At 44.6% G+C, this 17,977-nt stretch overlaps 1 long non-coding RNA gene across 1 annotated transcript; it reads left to right on the top strand.

Annotated features, from left to right (window-relative positions):
* Positions 1–417: 417 nt before the first annotated feature.
* LOC144987355 (uncharacterized) lies at positions 418–16,714 on the top strand. The gene is made up of 3 exons (XR_013651237.1): positions 418–590; positions 12,431–12,604; positions 12,924–16,714. It is a non-coding gene; the product is annotated as an uncharacterized LOC144987355 (long non-coding RNA).
* The last annotated feature ends 1,263 nt before the right edge of the window (positions 16,715–17,977 follow it).

Below are 17,977 nucleotides of genomic sequence, written 5' to 3'. Positions count from 1 at the left end.
ATTTTAGTCTCATTAATATGTGTTACCTTGAAAAGTATCAAATACAAATAAATAAACTAAACTATATGCTTTATCGATGTGGCACACAGACTGCCATCACATTTAGATTTTGGCCCTTTGTGCGAAAAAGTTTGGTCACCCCTGCTTTTGGATTGTAAATATTTAGTCATGAATAATCGATGATGATAAATGGCATTTCAATTCCTCATCTGTTTGAACTTCACTTTAAAGTTATTTCTATTCTAATGCATTTTCATCCATGATCATGTTTTTGGGTCCAAATCCCAAAGATATGAGCAAACAGTGAAAATGTCATCTGTTACTTTGTCATCAGAGCGGGTCCCACCTGACTGAATTTACCAAGTTCCTGGACCTGCTCCTGCTCCTGAACACACTATTCTGTCTGATTGCAGGTTGAAGGACTGCAGTTTGTCAGAGATCAGCTGTGAAGCTCTGGGCTCAGCTTTGGAGAAAAACCCGTCTAATCTGACAAAACTTTTCCTGTGCCACAACAACAACCTGCGGGATTCAGGAGTTCTTCAACTGTGTGGTTTTCTGGAGAGTCCAGACTGCAGACTGCAGACTCTGAGGTCGGTAAAGAAGCTGAACTCCCTGAAGGATGAGAAGAACGTATCAGTTGAAGAACTTTCTGATGTTTCACTGGAAGATTTTGTGTCTACAGCTTTAAGATAAACTGATGATTGGCACAGATTTTCTTATCCCTTGTGCTATCTTAGATGACCCCAACCTTCCATTGCCGTGTTCTCCCTACCATGACAAAGGTGGGTAAAGGTGGAAAGATTTCATGTAATCCATGGACACCAGTGAAGATCACAAATCATTGAAGAAAATAGGTTCAGAGCACTGTCTAGTGGGTCTACATGACCCAACTCCCAACGTTAAAGTGCCTAGGATAGCACAAGGGTTAATCAATTGAATTGATTGTGTTGAGCTGATGATTGATATGAACTGATCTGTTTCAATCAGTCATCAATTACATGTCTGAAAAAATGTCACTTAAAAAAATGACAATTTAATTTTGTAACTTTGTATTTAGTATAGTTTTCTGAGATCTAAAAAAATGCTGAAACCTAAAAAGTTCAACTCTGGCCCAAAGACAACAAAAGGGCATTTAGAGTAGAGTTCAATACTTTATGAACACACTAGCCGCTGTTACATGTGCAAAATGTTTTGATCGGATCAAATATAGGATTAGAATTCAACTGTGTACATGGGCCCAGAAAAACCTTTTCCGAAAATAACAAACATTTACACACACTTTCCGTTGGAGTAAATCATTTGGACATGCGCTGAACTGTCTAAAATACCGTAAGAAGAAATGAGTTCCACTGTAAACAAGTAAACGAGATGATGATGATGATGATGGAAAAAGCCGTCACGTGATGCTGTAATATCGCGAGAGCCGACGAGAGGAGTGTGGTGAGTTTACTTGGCGGCGCGTAAGTTGTGAACAAACATTTTTGATTTATTTCATTACACCGCCATATTTAAATAATCGGGAAAGTTAAAAAATAAAAATCTGAAAAAGTTTGTAAGGCATTTGCCAGCATGGATGACCTGGAGGACCTGGAGAATCTGGAGAATTACATCGACGAGTGTTTCAATACCTGCGTCATGAGGAAATCCAACACCGCCACTCCGTCCACCAAACGAGGCCGCCCCGAAGACTCCCCGGGGGCTGCCTCCTCCCCAGGCAGCAACATGAGTGATATCCTGGATTCAATTGATAAAAAGCTCTCCAGCCTTGATTGCCGTTTAAATCTGCCGGAGATCCTCCATAAGGAATTCCAAGGTCTGCGAGAGTCTCTGGAGTTCAGCCAACAGCAGGTGCAGGAGCTGGCAGTGGAGAACCAGGCCCTCAGAGAGACTGTGAAGATCCTGGGCAACGACACCGCCCGTCTTTCTGAGGAAAACCGATCCATCAAAGAAACCCTCCTGGATCTTCAGGCGAGGAGCATGAGGGACAATCTAGTGATCGCAGGGATTCCAGAAGAGGCAGGAGAAGACCCGGAGAACATTGTTAAGTCCTTCATAGAGGTCCACCTGAAGCTCCCCAAGGAAGAAGTCCAGAAGATCTCCTTCCACAGGGTTCACCGGCTCGGAGGAAAAAGGCCGGACAATCAGCGTCCCCGTCCTATTGTTGCTAAATTTGAACATTATAAACAAAAGGACCTGGTAAAAAGCTGAGGACGAGAGCTGAAAGGCACACATTACAGCGTGAATGATCAGTTTCCAGGCGACATCCTCCGCCGGCGGAAAATCCTCTTCCCGCTGAGGAGGAAGCACCTGTCTGCTGGATCCCGTGCGGTGGTTGCCGTTGATAAATTTTTGTGAACGGCAAGCTGTTCCGGGACCCAGTGGTAACACCCTGGCTGTGCTGAAGGCTTTCAGAGGCGCACTGACATCTGCGCTGCCCAGAAGAAACGGTCGGTATTTATTTATGCACGGAACGGGCGCGCGCGCATACTAGCGCGCATAAGAGCATGCACACGCGATCCCGCACACACACGTTGATAAACTGCAAAAACCTCACTTAGGCTCACACAGGACGCACGCAACATGCAGCTCACAGCCAAGACACGTTCACCCACAACGCACAGCGCTTGTCAGTGTAGCAGGAACGCACAGCGTGCACGCGCACACGGACGGGCACACGCACTATTTAGCCTTGCACTCTCCCGGTTAGAACAGCTATGAACAGTCTTAACATCGTTAGCTGGAATGTGCGTGGACTTGGTTCTGGGCCAAAGAGATTGAAAGTGTTAAATCACCTGGATGATCTTAAAGCAGATATAGCTTTACTGCAGGAAACCCATTTATCTTTATCAGCTGGTCATCTCCTGTGCTGTTCCCAGTATCCAGTTATGTATTCTGCCAGTTTCAACTCCAAACAAAGAGGGGTTGCAGTTTTGATTAATAAAAATGTTACATTTACTCATAAGGATACAGTTACTGACCCAGACGGCAGATTTGTAATCATTAATATATCCATTCAGAATAAGGACTTTTGCATAGCCAGTATCTACGGCCCGAATGTTGACGACTCTTCCTTCTTTCACATATTCTTCACCTCACTCTCAGCTCACTCTGACTCCACAATCATTATAGGAGGAGACTTCAACCTTGTTTTGGACCCTGAACATGACAGACTCAGCACGGCAGCAAACCAGCGTACATGGCGCTCTGCATGTATCCTACAGCAGTACATGAATGATCTGGGTCTCTGCGACGCTTGGCGCTCATGTCATCCAAACGCTAAGGGGTTCACCTTTTTTTCTTCAGTTCACCATTCACACTCTCGTTTAGATTATTTATTAGTCAGTAACTCCCTTTTGAAAGAAATTAAAAGTTCCAACATTCATCCAATTATTATCAGTGACCATGCACCAGTTTCTGTTACTATTTCAAGGGAAGTACCCAGACCCTCGGGTTCAACCTGGAGGTTTAATACGTCTCTGTTAAAAGACCAGGAATTTATTGAATTCTTTAAAAAAGAGTGGGCAACCTTCTTAGAATTCAACAATACTTCTGAAATATCACCAAGTGTTCTTTGGGAAACAGCAAAAGCAGTCATGAGAGGGAAAATCATCTCTTATTCAACGCATAAAAAACGCAAAGAGAAAGCTGATTTATTAGAACTAGAAAATAAAATCAAAACCCTGGAGACTGCTTCTGCTGCTTCTGCACAGGAACACATACTGGGCGACCTGAAAAATTTAAAGCTGCAGTTAAATGACATCATCAATAAACAAACACAATTCCAGATACAAAGGCTTCGACTGGAAAGATATGAAAACTCAAATAAATCTGGCAAATTTCTAGCTAATCAGCTTAAGATTAATAAAGAAAAATCAACAATCACAGGGAATGTCACCCATGACCCGGTAAAAATTAATAATGCGTTTAAAGACTTTTATCAAAACGTATACACTCCACAGATCAATCCATCAGAACAAAGCATCAACTCATTTCTCAACAATATAAACCTGCCCAGGTTAAACGAAGATCAAATCACAAATTTAGACTCTCCGCTCTCGTTGTCTGAGCTTCATGAAGCTCTGTTACTTATGCCTAATGGTAAAGCACCAGGGCCTGACGGCTTTCCTGCAGAGTTTTATAAGGAATTCTGGGAACAACTGGCACCAACATTTTATAAAACGGTAAAATTTATCAATGAAAGCCAATCTCTACCACCTAACATGAACTCCGCCAACATTATCCTTCTTCTAAAACCAGACAAAGACCCCACGAGTCCTTCAAGCTATCGCCCCATTTCTTTAATTAATGCAGATGTAAAAATTATCTGCAAAGCACTAGCACAGAGAATAGAAAAAGTCACTCCTCACATAATTGACTTTGATCAAACTGGATTCATCAAAGGCAGAAACTCGGATGACAATGTCCGCAGACTCGTTAACATAATAGACTTTGCCACCATCAAAAACCAGGAAATGACTATACTATCACTGGATGCTGAAAAAGCCTTTGATAGAGTAAATTGGAAGTTCCTTATTGCTGCCCTCCATAAGTTTGGGTTTGGAGAATCATTCATCAATTGGATCAAAATATTATATCACAACCCCAATGCATCAGTTAGAACCAATAAACAGACTTCCAACAGGTTTTTTCTTGGAAGAGGAACCAGACAGGGTTGCCCACTCTCTCCATCTCTTTTTGCTATATTTATTGAGCCTCTAGCTGCAGAAATAAGACAGAATGAGAGCATTAAAGGAATTAAAACCAAACACAGCGATCATAAAATTAGTCTCTATGCAGATGACATATTACTGTTTTTAAGTAATTTACATTCTGTAAATGAAACGGCAACAATCATTAACTAATTCTCCTCTATATCAGACTATTCCATTAATTGGAATAAGTCTGTTTTATTACCACTGAACAATAATGCAGAGCAAAGACTCACAATACCAGTTAAATCAGGAAATATCAAATCTCTAGGTATCAATTTTTCCCTCAAACTATCAGAACTGGTGCAGCTAAACTACACCCCATTACTGAAAAACATACAGGACGATCTAACGCTGGACCAACCTGCCTCTGTCCCTTATGGGCAAGGTAGCCACAGTAAAAATGAAAATCTTACCCAAAGTTAATTATCTCTTCTCAATGATTCCCACACAACCGCCATTAAAATGGTTCAAAACATTAGACTCATCCATATCAAGCTTTTTATGGAACAATAAACCTGCAAGAATTAGTCTAAAAACTTTAAAATCTGCAAAAAGCTGTGGAGGATTAGAACTACCTAACTTCCACAAGTACTTTCTTGCAAATAGATTACAATACATCTTAAAATGGTTAAAAAATAATCCAGAAACCAACTCATGGTTAGACTTGGAACAGGCGTTATGTGGAAAGATCAACCTATCAGATCTTCCATTTATTAGCCAAACAGTTAAAAAACAGGATTTTTTCAAAAGTATTAATATAAATGCCACTTTAACAGCCTGGTGGGAATTTCTCAAAATATCAAAATCATCAATTCAACCGTGCAAAATGACAACCCATCTGGAACAACCCAGACATCCTCATAAACAAAAAAATTATCCACTTCCCAGCTTGGCAAGCAGGTGGCATAAAACAACTAGAGCACATAATTATTGATAGAAGATTCATAACTCCCCAGGAACTTCAAGACAAACATGGAATAAATAACTTCTTGGAATATCAGCAACTTAAATCAATTATTACTAAAAAGTTTAAATACAGAGACAACGATTTAAAGCTACCAGATGTAGTTATCACTCTGATCAATTTCTCAATGAATAAAACTCTCTCCAAAATATACAAACTTTTATGTAATTTAGATAATAATATTTCACTTCCGACAACAAAATGGGATGCAGATTTGAGCATCAGCACAGATGAAAGCTTTTGGTCAGAACTTTGTCTAAACACCTTTAAACTGACAAAAAGTCCATATCTGCAGCTAATCCATTTCAAAACTCTACACAGAATTTACTACACTGGACAGAGGATGTTCAAGATGGGTCTCAGCAACTCAGACATTTGTCAGCACTGTGACGGTAATCTACCCGACAATTACATGCATGCACTATGGTTATGCACGCCTGTCCAGGCTCTCTGGCAGCAGGTATGTGCCGATCTATCAGTCTGGCTTAAGGTTTCAATCACAGCTTCACCGTCACTTTGTGTGCTTGGTGACATGAGTGCCATCTATGTAGAAGGAGGATTAGGCTCTTTAATTTTCATAACTCTTTGCATTGCTATAAAAACTATTTTAATAAATTGGAAAAGCAAGAAAAATGTAAATATAAGTCAACACAGAAATCTGCTGCTTGATCATATCAGCTTGGAAAAAATGTCAGCCCAAAGTTCAAGTAACTTTGAAAGAATTCGGTCTCTCTGGTCTCCCATAGCTAACTCCATGACTTAGGGGGTGGGGGGGCCTGGTCGTCGCTGCTCCTTGCCCTTCTGCCGTGGGCCGGGGTGGGGGTCGGGGCCTCCGGTGCCTGGAGGGGGTAGGTGGGGGCTCCGGGCTCCGTTGGTTGGGGGGTCGGGTCCGCGCCTGGGTGGGGCGGGCTGGGGTGCTGTGTGGTCCTCTGGGCTTGGGTGTGTGGGGGGGGGGGTTCTGTCTTGGCTTGGGGGGGTGGTCCCTTTGCCTGTGCCGGGGGGGGGGTTGGCGGGGGGCCCTGCTCGGGGGGGGGGGCCAGCGGCGCTGGATGGGCTGCCCATCTACACCTGGGGCTGGGATCGGCCCTTCCCTGGCTCTGGGGCGGGACGGGACAACCCTCTTGGGGCCCCCGGTCCCTCTGGGTGTCATCCGCTTCGGCTGCGGGGTCTGGGGGTGGGGGGTGGGGTCTTGTCGGCCCTGTCCTGTGGGGGGGCATTCTGGGGGAGGGGGGAGGCACTATTGGTACGGGGCAGGGGGGGTTGACGGGTCGGGGTCTCCGCTGAGGCCATCGGCGGTTTCCCCGGCCGGTTGGCTGCCTCGGTCCCGTCGAGGCCTGACCAGAGCTCTTCTAGGGCCGGCGTTTGGGGGTGGGGGCCTGGGCTTGCTCCGGGGGGGGGGACGCTTTCTGGCTCCACTCTCTCTGTGTGGGGTGGGTGGTGCTGGGCGTGGTGTGTCTGCGCCTCCGGGGGTGGGGCCCCTGGGCTGGGTGGGGGACAGCTGTTTGACCACCGGGGGACAGTCTACCAGCTGTCCCCAACTTACCCCCTTCCTCATATAACCTCATATTAGGGTGAGGGGGTGGGGGGCTTAGCCTGCGATGGGCCTTGGGGGGGGGGGTTACTAGGCAGTGGCCCCCCTCCTATGGTTGCCGTATGGAGTGGGCCCCCCCTCTTTCGGTTTTATTTACACCTTAGACATGTAGGGCCCTTGTAGGGGGGGTGCTTGGACATCACTGCCAGCATGCAGCAGATGTCCTCCTAGCACCCTACCCACCAATTTCAACCGCACCTTAGACATTTAGGGCCCCTTGGTGGGGAGGGTGAGGGGACGTCACTGTGAGTAATCAAGAGATGTCCCCTTAGTGCCCTACCCGGCAATTTTAACTGCACCGCCCTTAGTACACACACTCCTCCCCCTTCAATATATACATCCCAACATAAACACACACACATGCACACACACACCCTCTCAAACACACATTCACGCACACACATTTTGCAAGGAAGGTGGGACCTAGGACCATCTGTCCCCCTACCTCTTCCCTGGTGGGGGGTACGGGCCCCTTTGCAACGGCGGCCGTGTCCCCGGGGTGCCGGCTTCCTGGGCCCGGCGGTGCTCTCTCCGCACGGTGGGAGGTTCACATTACATCTGAGCCGGGGGTGTTCGTGTCCCTGGGGGGTGGGTTCTGGTCCCTGCTCCTGAGCGCTGGGCCCCGCCAAATTTCCAACTGTGGCCGAGCCTGGTCGGGCCATATTTACAACACCCCTTGTGGGCCCTCTTTTTTCCCCGGGGTTCCCCCTCCTGGGCAGGGGCGGCGGGCCCCTGCCTTGCTCCTCCCTGGACCAACCGTGGGCCGGGCAAGTGGCTGCCTGGAGTGCGGAGCGGGTCTCCCTTAGGGGGTCCTGGCTCGTACCTGGGGTTGGGGCGGGGGGATGCCCGGAACTCCTGGGTGGTGGTGGGGTGCTCGTCTGGGGCTGTGGGCGTCCTTCTCCGGTGGGGCCCTGCGTTGGGCGCTCCCGGCGCGGCGGTTATTCCCTGCCGGTTCCCGTGTGGCGTTGGGGGGATTCCGGCTGCCACTGCTGCTGCGGTGGGGGGTCTTGGGGTGGGGATGGCTGGGCACTCTCCCTCCTTCTTTTCACGTTCCACCATCCATTTTAGAAGAACATAAACACTCACCTGAGCACAGGTGTTAGCTCACCTTTGCACTAACAGTTTGCATAATAGAATGACTGAAATATTTCACACTAGTTGGTTTTAAGGCATAAGTATGCGTGTGAACACTATCTGTTTTGTGTACATGTCGACAGGTGGACATTTTTGCAGCTAGCAGGTGTGTTTATAACATTTGAGTGTGTGTGTGGACAGGCCCCGCCCTTTTTGTACTACATTTGAACCTTACCATAATGATTAACAACCAGTAAACTTGTTGCTTTATGCTGCTTCATGGTCTTACCCCCCTTCCCCTCCTATTATCACCCTCCTACCCCCCCCCCTCTCTCTAACGTCCCTCTCTCTTCTTCCCCTCTTTCCTTTTCCGTCCGGTCCAACACCAAAGATTTTCAAACATGATTGAAATTAATAAAGTTTGGCCTCAATTACAAAAGGGGTTTATTCAGTCATACCTTTGGTTTGTCTGAAGATTAATAACCCCTCTTGTTAAAGTAAAATATGTCCAACACAAGAGGCCCTCAGCTCTCATCTGTCTGCCTAGCTGTTGGACAGGACAAGTTTAAAAAAAAAAAAAAAGTATACGAGATGATCTTCTTAAAGTGCTTTTCTTAATGTTAAGATTATTATGACGTGCCTGTTTGCTCATCATTTTATTTTTAATCCGTGGGGTCAGTGCTTTTTTTGTAACGTAAAGGAGCCGGAAGAAGGGTTAAGAGAAGGCTAACGCGCTAACAACATTTAGCCTGGATGAACATGAATCGATGCGGGAAAAGCTGCAATCTGCAGTTTGGCTGCACATAAATATGTGGGAATAACATCAGCCTTTATTTTGTCGGGACACGACTGGAAATACAAATACAAGTGATTGTTTTAACGGTTTCTAAGGACTGAGCGGCATTTCTGCTTTAAAAAGCTCACACACCGCCCCAAAGCTGCTGTGTGAGCTGGCGGTCCGAGCTCTGCTCCAAGACAGAGTCCTATCGGTAGACGCACATAGCACACACGTAGCATAGCATACCCCCTCCCCTCAAACACAAAGCTATAAGCTATAAGCTGCTTTGCTCAGAGACACAGTTCGCTCGGTCCAGCGGCAGCCAACGTTAGGGGGCAAAGCCCTCCTCCCCAGCACCCTCTCCCTTGGGACAGGCGAGGAGGCCGCAGAGAGAGAGTGCAGAGGCATTCATGCATGGCATTGGGCATTTGCAGAGCAGCGGGTCGGTCCTGTTTGAGCTCCAAAGCTTTCTCTGGAGCGAAAAACCTTCTGTGCATGACGTTAAACCAGAGCAGTAGTGACACACGATTGGAATAAACTGTTTAAATGTACAAAGATCGGATTAACAATCGCATAACCCACCTATCTCCATCGGAAAGGAATTTTGATCCAAATGAGTCTGATCGGGGCAGAGTATTTAGAATGGCGTGTTTACATGATGCATTTTTCTTCCGATCAGGTGTTCACTCCAATTACTTTTGTCCGTGTAAACACAGCTACTGAAAAGGTCAAATGAAAAGCTGCAAAGAACTGATGGACATGAACCAAAAAGAAGGGTCATTGAAAGTTCACTGACTGAATATTAGACGTTTTATTCAACTAAAGACACAACTGTGTTGAATCCACCAGTGGAGGAAATCCAAGGAGATCTAAAGAAGTGTTTTCAGGATTCTACAACGATTAAATCCAAATACACATGAAAGAACAATTATCTATGTAGAGCATCAAAAATGGAAGTGAAAGAAGACTTTCATGTTCTGCACTAGATTTCTGCTTTACTGCTGAAATGCAGGAACAAATTTATGGCTGCCATGTTTATGGCTCTTTGCACTGAGCCAGTTCTTCAAACACACAAGCCTCCTGATCTGTTCAGAAGAGAGAGAAGCTCTATTTTTCTGAACCCCATGTCCAGAGAGGGAAAATCATCTCTCACAAGGCAATGATGGTGCTGCTTTCTCAAGGTACTTGTGTGCAAGGCGGCCTCTTGAAGTTTGATCACCACTTAAGGGGCCAGACCTCCAAGCTGATTGTGGGCTCTACCTTGCAGAAAAAACATGTAAATAGTTCTATATTGATAAAAATCAGATCCCCATATGGGCTTCCATATGGAACCAGCTGTTTGAATGACAATGTTTTACTCATTTAGCTTTTTAGTAAACACAAACTAAAGTTAAACATAGAAACACATCTTTTCCAAAGTCCTCTTCTTTTCAGTCTCCTTAGGCTCTTTCCTCTTCTAGTGTTCAAACAGAAACTCCAATTTTCAAAAATAGAAATCCACCAGGAAATGGAAGTCTAACTGAAAAAATGGAAGGATCTCATTAAAATGGTTGGAGTGATCGGTGGGTGCAGTCCAACAGCCAGTCCAAACGCTTCCTCCAGTGAATCAATGGTGGTTTTCATCTGAGCGATGTCATCAAAGCAGCCAGAGAGCGCCTGCTCCATCTGCCCCACAGCACTTTTCAGCATAGCCAAATTGTCATCGGAGTCGGCCTTGTCTTTCGCTAGCTGCGTTTTAACAGCATGCAGGTCGAGCTTGATGGTTGACAAAGAATCCCGAGTGTCTCCTGTAGCTCTTTCTTGAACATTTCTGCAATATCTTTTCTCAGCGATGTCAGTAGTTCGATCTTAATGATAACCATGTCAAAGTTTGCCCACGTAAGGGTGGGGTCGGGTGTGGTTCACTCGGAGTCGTGGTTGCGGCTTGAAGGCTGGGCCTTAGTTGCACTTGAACAACATTGCCAAAGTAACAACTGGGCAAACAAAAAAGTAACTTTATTTTACCAAAAGCACAATTGAATAACAATTATTGATCGAACTTGGCAGGAGCTTCCAAACACGTTTCCTACTCCATCGAATGCTCGAACCCCTTCTCCTCCACTGAAAACCTTTGTGGCAATGCTACAAGGTGAAAACTGGAGTCCAGTCCCCAGATGAAGATGTCCAGCTGTGCAGTATCAGTCATATCAGGACTTTCAGACTCCATGTTTCAGTTGTGTTCAGATCAATATGATGACAAAGCTGTGTTGACCCACAGTGAGGAGAAATGTCCAAATGTCTGATCTGAAGCAGCATCTTCCTGCAGCTGCTCGTTCTCTTCAAAGATCTGCAGAAGAACTTCTTTTCTTCCTGCAGCTGCTTGTTCCAAAGCTGTCTGCTGACATTTGTGGTCCACATATTTATGCTTGCAGCATTGAGCTCTTCTTTCTTTGCTCCAACAGACTCCATTTAAACCATGTGCAGAAAAAGCAGCTGTGCACGCTCACATGCACTCTGAGCAGATGCAGCTGAAACATACTCACCTTTTAATCCGCAAACATCATTCATCAAAGCTCCCTGCAGCTTCTGACTCTTCATTCAGAGCTGAAGTCCATTGATTAGGGATTAATCCCTGATCAATGGACTTCTTTCCTGAAGTAGCTGCATGTTGTCCTGAATGTTACGTAAGGGTTAATGGCCGACGAAGTGTGCGGTTACTACTTTTTAACGCACGCCTTGGAAGCCTGAACCGTCCGACGCGAAGCTTTTCTCATAAACAGCGTAGCTTTTCTCATAAACAGCGTACTATATGTTACGTGATGCGGCGCATCGCGCCGCATCACGTAACATATAGTACATATATATAACATATAGTCCGCTTCGCGCAGCACCACCGCTGCAGTCAAGATTCGGCGATATATATATGCTGATCGTCCCGATGGGTTGAATAAAGCATCAATTCAGAGGGAAAGTTAATCGCTTACCGCTTGTTTTTGCCCAGATGATGAAGCAAAAGGTTGTTTTACAGAAGCCGGCGCAGTGATACAAATCATTTAAGCTAGCCGACCGGAACTTCTTTTTTCACCGTGCGGTTATCAGGTTTTAACGCATACCCAGCAGCCAATCAGAATCGAGTATTCACCCGGACCATGGTATAATGAATGTTCTTCTTCTCTGCTTCTGCTGGACTCTTCTGATCTGCTGCTGTTGCTTCACATCTTTGAACTTTTTCTAAACTTTCTGATGTTCTTCAGCTCTAAACTCTATAGAAGAAGTGAAGGATGAAAAACATGAATTTTGACTTTAAACTAAACTTTTTGTTCTGGATTCAGGTTGATTAACTGCAGATTGTCAAAGACCAGCTGTGAAGCTCTGGCCTCAGCTCTGAAGTCCAACTCGTCCCCCCTGACAGAACTGGACCTGGATTACAACAACCTTCAGTCTTCAGATGTTCAGCAGCTCCAGGATCTGGTGGACAGTCCAAACTCCAAACTGCAGACTCTGAGGTCAGTAGAGGGTTGGAGTCAGTCCAGCTGCTTCCAGATGTTTGGTCCTAAAGTTAGACTGAGAGCAAAGATGCAGAGTTTCCTGTGAAGCTGCAGCTTCTCAGTGAAGCTCTGAGGAGAATGATGACAGGCTTCAGGACAACAGTCAGCCAATCAGAGCAGCAGAAGTTCCAACAGGTGAAGATGACAGGAAGCTGCTGCTCTGAACAGAACTGAAGCCCCTGCCGCTCTTTCTTCTGCTGCTGTGCTGCATCACTGACTGACAGACCAGGATCAGGAGACACTCCTTCATCTATGTCTCTCTACTTTCTCCCTGCAGGTGGAGGATGGCAGATTGAAGTTCCTCCTGGAGAAGCAGAGAGGAGCAGCAGCAGCAGCTGGTCTGCAGAGATGTTGTGACTGGACGGTGTACCTGGGAGGTGGAGAGCAGACTGATGGAGGAATCAGAGCTGGAGATGAGTGTCAGAGCTAGGGGTTGTATATCGGGGAGAGTCTGGCAATACTATACATACCCTGATATTGTACCAGAATACATTTTCTTTCTTTTTTTCTAAATATGACTTGACAAAAACTTAAATATGTCTTCAATTGTAAAATAAATTGATAAATTCTACTGATTTAATGATCACAATGTTAAGCACTGCAACTGTATCTCATATAATTAATAATAATTGGTTTAATAATAATTTATTGATCCCACAATGGGGAAATTCTTCTCCGCACTTGACCCATCCCCTGGGGGAGCGCTGAGCTGCAGCCTAACTGCACTCGGGACGCAGTAGTGCTAAAGGCCTTGCCTAAGGACCCTCACTGGGTGATGTTCATTACTCAATTGATATGGTAATTGACTCAGTACCATTGTTTATTCCCCTCCGGGAATCGAACCCTAGATTCCTGCGTGGTAGCCGCTCACCTAACCAACCGAGCCACCCAAACAAATTCATTGTGCTTTTATTTTGGTAACTAAAGATATATAAAGGTAAGAGTCAACATTGTCTGATTGTCTGAAAATATATTTCAGTTTAAGAAAAAAAAATGAATGTGCCCTTAAAAAATAAGGTTCTAAAGAAGGATTGAGGAAATAAAGTGCAGTTTATTTCCAATGTTCCTTTATGTAGCTTCTAGTACTTTCAAACGGAGCGTGAGACAGGAGCTTAAATGGTACTTTGAAGATAAAGGGGGGAAAAAAGCACTAATTCTTTGCAGAAACAAAAAAGTGTGATGATGAGGCAGCATGACAGGATGAAGGAGACGCTTTAACGTGGCGAAGATGCTTTGTGTGTGCACTTCAGCTGCAGCCACGCCTTCTCACACATGGAAGTAAAACAGTAACTGTCATCGCCACAACGTTCGCCTTTTTTCAGCATTGTACACATCCCTCTGATCGATCAGGTGGCTAAACTAGAATCCATTGCTTGGAGGTTTCGCAGAACTTGGGCCCAGACTTTTCCAGCGACGAACACTTGACGTCTCCATTTTCTGATCGGGGGCCAGGGTCAGTTTGAAACAGAAAAAGTGTGACAGGGGTGCCTAAACTGAAAACCACAAATAACCAAATTTTAATAACCCAATCTGATATCAAACAATCCTCTCTGGGCTCTTCACCAAAAAAAAAAAAATAATAATAATAATCAGCAAATCAATAGTAAGACTCTTTATGAAATCACTAGAAAACAAATAACCCTCTCTGGGTTCTTTACATAAAATTTCAGGAAATATAAAGTGACAGTGTTTTAGGACTTTAGAAAATCAATAATAACCAAATAAATCTCTGTGGGTTGTTCGTAGAAATTAAGCTTCCGTTGTCCATGCGCAATCTTACATGTTCAACTTCAGTTGTAGAGCAGAATCTCTTATCCCCTTGTGCTATCTTAGATGACCCCATCCTTACATTGACGTGTTCTCCCTACCATGACAAAGGTGGATAAAGGTGGAAAGATTTCATGTAATCCATGGACACCAGTGAAGATTACAAATCATTGAAGAAAAAAGGTTCAGCGCACTGTCCAGTGCAGGGGTCTCACACTCAATTTGCCTGGGGGCCGCTGAAGGCAGGGTCTAGCTGAGGGAGGGCCGCAACGTCAATGCACACACACACACGCAACTTGTGAGTGTCTGAGAGCCAATAAATGTGTATGGAACATCTACTGTACTATTAGCTATACTCTATTATTAACTGTTTTCTGCACAAAATGTACTTATAAAACCCTCATTCAATAAAATAAAATACGTAAATAAAAAATCAAGCAGTAAATAAAATAGTAATACATTTCTGTTTATTTATTCTATATCTGCTGTTTTCTCATTTAAAAATCCCTATTAACACAGTTCAGTTAACACTGTTGAATACTAACTATTAAACACTAAAGAAGACTCTATTTCTACAGTTCTTTCACCTCCATCAATGGTTCTTCTGAACACCGCTTCTCTTGTCTTCTTACTGCTGGACACTTGGCAGCACTTCCTCCCAAACCGCACTTCCTCCAAACCCTCAGTGTGGATGAAGATGATTTTCATTAAGTCTGGACTGGACTTTTTGAAATTGAAGGTGGAGACGTCAGAGAGGATGTGCTCCCAATTCTGAGTCCGTGTTGAATTTTTTTTTTTTTAAGTTTACTCTAAACCACAAATCAGTAAAGGAGAAACAAAATTCAGTAACCATTTTGGGATTTTCTATCTTGTGACTTTTTGCACATTTAACACACATATTTTCAGTGTTCAGTGTTTCTAAGACTAAATCGTGTTGTTTTCTCGCACGTGTTTAATTTTAGAGCCCCGTTAGGTGTCACGCATGTTCTGTACGTGTGGGACATTTTTCTGCGCAGCGACCCGACTGTCCTGCGGGAGCGGAGAGACCTGTTTGGTCGGGGTTGAACGTCGCGACACACCTAACCATAACCATAACCCTCCCACAGGTCCATGCGAGCCAGAAACAAGTTCAGCAACCGCTGCATGGATTTAGAAAATTACAAGCGAATAAATACGTTCTAAAAAGGAAAGTAAGGAACTCCTTAATGTGGTCCGGGGAGGGGGCTGTGAGGTTTCTTGCCTTAAATGTTTTCCTGCTTTCAAGCCCGGTAAATGTCCCGCCCCCAAGAGTCATTTACCCCACTGTGATTGGTTGGTTGTCAGTTCCGCGAACACTGAAAAGGTGTCATTCACACAGACTGGCGGGCCGCATTAACATTAAACTTTCATATTGAGGCGGGGGCCGCAAAATATCATCTCGGGGGCCGCGAGTTTGAGACCTCTGGTCTAGTGGGTCTAGATGACCCAACTCCCAATGTCAAAGTGCCTAGGATAGCACAAGGGTTACATGACTCATATGAGCAGTCCCTTAAGGTTTTTGTTCCTCCCTTAAAATCAAGTTCTAGAGGTTCTGTTTTGATGGAGGGCTGGGTCACTTTCAAGTTCTACGACTGGGGCAAAGTGAAATTGCAGTAGCAACATTTTTAGCTCGACTCATTTCAATTCAAATAAGATTTGTTGACGTGAGGAAACAATTCCAGGGATTCCGTTTTCCATGCTTACATAATTTATGCCGAGATGACTGCATGTTGTTTATGTGTGTGTTACAATGACAACTCAAGATAGATTTTGTAGACGTCTTTAAGTCTGACACTTTTTATGTGATCAGTGAACATTTGATAATTATTTTAAACAAAAAGTGGTAATTGCAGTTTGTATTTTGTTAGACCAAGTTTAGTGAGGAATATATTTTCCTAAAGATTTATCAAGAAGGTAGGGGTGGGATTATATAAATTGCTTCTGCTTCTACACTTTTTCAAGCAATAAATCAAGCTCTACTTTTACTTTAGTTCATGATCACTGTATTTAATACGCAAATGCGATTTAAGTGACTTTTTTGTTTTGTTTTACTTTCTGTTTTTTTAATATATGCATTCCATCATTTCTGTAATGAGTTTGATAAATATGTGTAAATTCTTTATTACTTTGACTACAAGGCTTGAAATAAATCAATAAATCAAATCAAATCAAAGAGGAAGGGGAATAAAGAACCGGACTGGTGTGTGTGTCTTGTGTTCTTGTGATTCATGTTTTCTAGTAGACATTAGAACTTTTTATCTGTTCTTTTTGGTTTTAAGTGTTCTGTCCCAATCTTTACTGTGAAGAATAAAGTGGACGTAAACATCAGTCAGAAGTGTGGAGTCTTTCCTACAAAATGGTTTTCTGCTGTCTGTTGCTTATCTGTTGGTTCCAAAGCTGGACTCTGTTCCAAAAAGCAGGGCATGTGACGTACCCGGGTAAGTTCAAGGGTATATTAGTTGATGTTCTTCATTTTTAGTGCCTCATCTGCATGGAACTTTAAATACAAAGGACTGCATACGCTATGAAACACAGTTTTTTCAAAGATCCATCCATCCATCCATTTTCTTCCACGTATCCAGGTCGTATGGGGGCAGCAGTCTAAGCAAAGATGCCTAGACTTCCCTCGCCCTGGCCACTTTCTCCAGCTCCTCTGGGGGGACCCCGAGGCTTTTCCAGGACAGCCTAGAATCCTATTCTTGTAGTATCTTGTGTATCCTGGGTCTTCCCCGGAGCCTCCGCCCAGTAGGACATGCCCGCAACACCTCCCCAGGGAGGCATCCAGGAGGGATCCGGACTAGATGCCTGAGCCACCTCAACTGGCTCCTTTCGGTGTGGACGAGAAGCGGTTCTACTCCGAGCTCTCCACTGATGACAGAGCTCATCCCACTATCTCTAAGAGAGCGCCTAGCCACCCTACGGAGGAAGCTCATTTCAGCCGCTTGTATTCAGGGCCTTGTTCTTTGGTGATGACCCAGAGCTCATGACCATAGGTGAATATTGGAACAAAGATCAACCGGTAAATTCAGAGCTTTGCGTTTTTTGGATCAGCTTTGCAAACGACAGTGTCTGGACCGCTTTATCGGTCGGTCAACTACGGACGCTGCTCTGATTCGCTTGTCTCAATCTCACGCTCCGGTCTTCCCTCACTCGTGAACAAGACCCTAGGATATTTAAACTCCTCCAACTGGGGCAGGGACATTCCACCCCTCAAGACAGGCAAACTACCTTTCTACCGTCAAGAACCATGGCCTCAGATTAAGCGTTACTGACTCTTATCCCAGCCGCTTCACACTCTGTAGCAAACCATCCCAATGCACGCTGGAGGTCCAGGCTCGATGAAGCCCTATGGTCCCCATACCAGACCTCCTACGGCCCCTGGTGAGCATAAATTGACTTTATAGGAGAATTAAATCTTGCTTAAATGTTGACATTAGATGGAGACTGAAGCATTACCAGGTGCAATAGTATGAATAGAAAAGCTAAAATATAACCAGTGTGTTTGTGACTAAATATTAAATGTAGTAGACATAAATATGATGGAGA

Source organism: Oryzias latipes, chromosome 18 (genome assembly GCF_053564925.1).
Source record: "Oryzias latipes strain Hd-rR chromosome 18, Olatipes_Hd-rR_3.1".
In the NCBI taxonomy this organism is placed as follows: domain Eukaryota; kingdom Metazoa; phylum Chordata; class Actinopteri; order Beloniformes; family Adrianichthyidae; genus Oryzias; species Oryzias latipes.
This window is presented reverse-complemented; position numbering and strand designations above follow the sequence as displayed.